The sequence below is a fragment of the Oncorhynchus nerka genome, unplaced genomic scaffold (assembly GCF_034236695.1).
Source record: "Oncorhynchus nerka isolate Pitt River unplaced genomic scaffold, Oner_Uvic_2.0 unplaced_scaffold_5969, whole genome shotgun sequence".
Taxonomy (NCBI): Eukaryota; Metazoa; Chordata; class Actinopteri; order Salmoniformes; family Salmonidae; genus Oncorhynchus; species Oncorhynchus nerka.
The window spans coordinates 4,544-9,577 of NW_027035345.1; the positions used below are offsets into that span (position 1 = coordinate 4,544).

At 44.3% G+C, this 5,034-nt stretch overlaps 1 long non-coding RNA gene across 1 annotated transcript; it reads left to right on the top strand.

Moving 5' to 3' along the window:
- Positions 1-946: 946 nt before the first annotated feature.
- On the top strand, positions 947-4,821 carry LOC135566308 (uncharacterized). The gene is made up of 3 exons (XR_010462036.1): positions 947-1,084; positions 3,951-4,063; positions 4,470-4,821. It is a non-coding gene; the product is annotated as an uncharacterized LOC135566308 (long non-coding RNA).
- Positions 4,822-5,034: the final 213 nt, after the last annotated feature.

Genomic DNA, 5,034 nt, shown 5'->3' on the forward strand with positions numbered 1-5,034 from the left:
GAGATACCTCTACCTGTACAGGTAATATACAGAGAGATACCTCTACCTGTACAGGTAATATACAGAGAGATACCTCTACCTGTACAGGTAATATACAGAGAGATACCTCTACATGTACAGGTAATATACAGAGAGATACCTCTACCTGTACAGGTAATATACAGAGAGATACCTCTACCTGTACAGGTAATATACATAGAGATACCCCTATCTGTACAGGTAGTATACAGAGAGATACCTCTACCTGTACAGGTAATATACAGAGAGATACCTCTACCTGTACAGGTAATATACAGAGAGATACCTCTACCTATACAGATAATATACAGAGAGATACCTCTACCTATACAGGTAATATACAGAGAGATACCTATACAGATAATATATGTAATATACAGAGAGATACCTCTACCTGTACAGGTAATACACAGAGAGATACCTCTATCTGTACAGATAATATACAGAGAGATACCTCTACCTGTACAGGTAATACACAGAGAGATACCTCTACCTGTACAGGTAATATACAGAGAGATACCTCTACCTGTACAGGTAATATACAGAGAGATACCTCTACCTGTACAGGTAATATACAGAGAGATACCTCTACCTGTACAGGTAATATACAGAGAGATACCTCTATCTGTACAGGTAATATACAGAGAGATACCTCTACCTATACAGGTAATATACAGAGAGATACCTCTACCTATACAGGTAATATATGTAATATACAGAGAGATACCTCTACCTGTACAGGTAATATACAGAGAGATACCTCTATCTATACAGGTCATATACAGAGAGATACCTCTACCTGTACAGGTAATATACAGAGAGATACCTCTATCTGTACAGGTTCTGTTCTGCTCTGTTCTGCTCTGTTCTGCTCTGTACTGTGTCGTTCTGTGCTGCACTAAACACTGAAACCATCTCCTAAAGCGTGTGTTTCTGCTGTTATATGATAGAGAGGAGACGGTCTCTGTGGCTAAGAACTACACGTACGATGACGGCTGTGAGCCCTGCGGTACAGATACCTTCATCAGAGAGCCCTTCATTGTCATGTTCTCCTCGAACTACACAGGTAGAAGGGGGGTGATGGGGAGAGGTGGGAGGGGGAGGGAGATTGTGATGGGGGAGAGAGTGGGGAGGGAGAGGGGGAATGAGAGGGAGAGAGGGATTCAGTGTGTGTGTGAGAGAGAGAGAGAGAGAGAGAGAGAGAGAGAGAGAAAGACACAGAGAGAGAGAAAGACACAGAGAGAGAGAGAGAGAGAGAGAGAGAGAGAGAGAGAGAGGAGGAAAAATATGAGGTTCCCTTACATAAAAAAATAATTAACTCAAAAAACATGTGTATTTGTTTCCATTAGTCCTGTTGATACAGTCAGTCCATTAGTCCTGTTGATACAGTCAGTCCATTAGTCCTGTTGATACAGTCAGTACCAAGATGTGTTGCATGTCAGCAGGCAAGTTTTCAAGATATTAGACTTTCAAGAAGCAAAGTGTCAGGAAGCATTTTGCATCATACAGTTGCACCATTGAGAGCATCCTGACCGGTTGCATCACCGCCTGGTATGGCAACTGTTCGGTATCCGATCGTAAGGCGCTACAGAGGGTAGTGCGCACGTGCCAATACATCACTGGGGCCAAGCTTCCTGCCATCCAGGACCTCTATACCAGGCAGTGTCAGAGGAAGGCCCAAAAAATAGTCAAAGACTCCAGTCACCCAAGTCATAGACTGTTTTCTCTGCTACCGCACGGCAAGCGGTACCGGAGCGCCAAGGCTTGGTCCAAAAGCCAAGGCTAGGTCCAAAAGCCAAGGCTAGGTCCAAAAGCCAAGGCTAGGTCCAAAAGCCAAGGCTAGGTCCAAAAGCCAGGTCCAAAAGCCAAGGCTAGGTCCAAAAGCCAAGGCTTGGTCCAAAAGCCAAGGCTAGGTCCAAAAGCCAAGGCTTGGTCCAAAAGCCAAGGCTTGGTCCAAAAGCCAAGGCTAGGTCCAAAAGCCAGGTCCAAAAGCCAAGGCTAGGTCCAAAAGCCAGGTCCAAAAGCCAAGGCTAGGTCCAAAAGCCAAGGCTAGGTCCAAAAGCCAAGGCTAGGTCCAAAAGCCAAGGCTAGGTACAAAAGCCAAGGCTTGGTCCAAAAGCCAAGGCTTGGTCCAAAAGCCAAGGCTAGGTCCAAAAGCCAAGGCTAGGTCCAAAAGCCAAGGCTAGGTCCAAAAGCCAAGGCTAGGTCCAAAAGCCAAGGCTTGGTCCAAAAGCCAAGGCTAGGTCCAAAAGCCAAGGCTAGGTCCAAAAGCCAAGGCTAGGTCCAAAAGCCAAGGCTTGGTCCAAAAGCCAAGGCTTGGTCCAAAAGCCAAGGCTTGGTCCAAAAGCCAAGGCTAGGTCCAAAAGCCAAGGCTAGGTACAAAAGCCAAGGCCAGGTCCAAAAGCCAAGGCTAGGTCCAAAAGCCATAAGACCACTGGACAATTAATCAAACAGATTATTTACATTCAGGTTTTTTTAGGTGCCTTTTGGCAAACTCCAAGTTGACTGTCATGTGCTTTTTACTGAGGAATGGCATTCATCTGGCTACTCTAACATAAAGGCCTGATTGGTGGAGTGCTGTCAGAGTGACCATCAGGTTTTTGGTCACCTCGCTGACCAAGGTTCTTCTCCCCCGAATGCTCGGCTTGGCCGGGTGGCCAGCTCTAGGAAGTGTTTTGGTGGATCCAAACTTCTTCCAATTGAATGATGGAGGCCACTATGGTGACCTTGGTGACCTTCAATGCTGCAGAAATGTTTTGGTACCCTTCTTTAGATCTGTGCCTTGACACAATCCTGGTTATGTCGATATAAGACTTGTTTTACTGTGGATCTAGATAATTTTTACCTGTTTCTTCCAGCATCTTCACAAGGTCCTTTGCTGTTGTTCTGGGATTGATTTGCACTTTTCGCACCTAAGTACGTTAATCTATAGGAGACAGAATGTGTCTCCTTCCTGAGCGGTATGACGGCTGCGTGGTCCATTGGTGTTTATACTTACGTACTATTGTTTGTACAGATGAATTTAGTACCTTCAGGTGTTTGGAAATTGCTCCCAAGGATGAACCAGACTTATGGAGGTCTACAATTTTCTTCTGAGGTCTTGGCTGATTTCTTTTGATTTTCCCATGATGTCAGGCAAAAAGGCACTGAGTTTGAAGGTAGGCCTTGAAATACATCCACAGTTACACCTCCAATTGACTCAAATTATGTCAATTAGCCTATCAGAAGCTTCTAAAGCCATGACATCATTTTCTGGAATTTTCCAAGCTGTTTAAAGGCACAGTCAACTTAGTGTATGTAAACGTCTGATCCACTGGAATTGAAGTGAAATAATCTGTCTGTAAACAATTGTTGGAAAAATGACTTGTGTCATACACAAAGTAGATGTCCTAACCGACTTGCCAAAACTATAGTTTGTGAACAATAAATCTGTGGAGTGGTTGTAAAACGAGTTCTAATGACTCCAACCTAAGTGTATGTAAACTTCCCACTTCAACTGTCTGTCTCCATCACCTCCCTTTGGTTCCTTCCCCGTTATTGTTTCTGGTCCAGTGTTCATGTCTGTACCCGTGTTTCTTGTTTTGTTCTATGTTCATTTATTAAAAACACTCCCTGAACCTGCTTCCCGACTCCCAGCGTTACAGTTCCATCTCGTCTATGAGACCAGGCTGAATATCTTGAAAAACTTGACTGCTGCAAAACATTTTGGAACTGATTAATGAAGATTTTAAATCTTTAACTCTCCATTCCCCTCTTTCGGTGTTTTTCTCACTCCCTTTCTGCCTCCCTCCCTCCCCACCCTCCCTCCCTCTCTCCCTCCCACCCTCCCTGCTTCCCTCTCTCTCTCTCTGCCTCCCTCCCTCCCTCCCCAACTCCCTCCCCCTCCCTCTCTCTCTCCCTCCTCCCTCCCTCCCTCCCCACCTCCCTCCTAGCTGTGGGGAACTTTGTTTTGATTCCTCAACACACGTCTCCAGACTCGGCAGTGAAGGAGGTTGATGCTCTGTACGATGTGGCCGCTGACGTCAGAGCTCGCTGGAACACCAATGTGACTATACAACACACACACACACACACACACACACACACACTGACACACACGGACACACACGGACACACACACACAGACAAAAAAAACACACACACTGACACACACACAAACTGACACATGTATACTGACTCCACACACACTGACACACACACACACTAACACACACACACACACCAACTGACACACACACACACACTGACATATAATGATCATTTACACTGAGTGTACAAAACATTAAGAACACCTTCATACTATTGAGTTATAGAGTTTAAATGTATTCCATGTTGAGATTCAATCCCAATATTACCCTTTATATTCATGATGAAAAAAATAATAAAATAATAATAATAAATAAAATATGACTGTATTTAATCATATTAATATTATTATTACTACCCTTGAGGCCAAAGAGGGAGAGGTTGGTCTTTGACTGCAGGAAAGGGCTACCCTGTCTCCTCTCCATCATCTTCATCATCTGATCTCCACCTCTTCATCGACACTGATTGAAGTAGATTTAACTAAGTGACATCAATAAGGGATCATATCTTTAACCCGGATCCACCTGGTCAGTCTGTCATGGAAATGTATCGTACAATCACTGCTACTGCTCCTGTTGATCATATATCCTGATGTCACCTCACCCCTCTACATACAGTATCTAACTCTATCACTCCAGTATCCTATCTGCTCCTGTTGATCATATATCCTGATGTCACCTCACCCCTCTACATACAGTATCTAACTCTATCACTCCAGTATCCTATCTGCTCCTGTTGATCATATATCCTGATGTCACCTCACCCCTCTACATACAGTATCTAACTCTATCACTCCAGTATCCTATCTGCTCCTGTTGATCATATATCCTGATGTCACCTCACCCCTCTACATACAGTATCTAACTCTATCACTCCAGTATCCTATCTGCTCCTGTTGATCATATATCCTGATGTCACCTCACCCCTCTA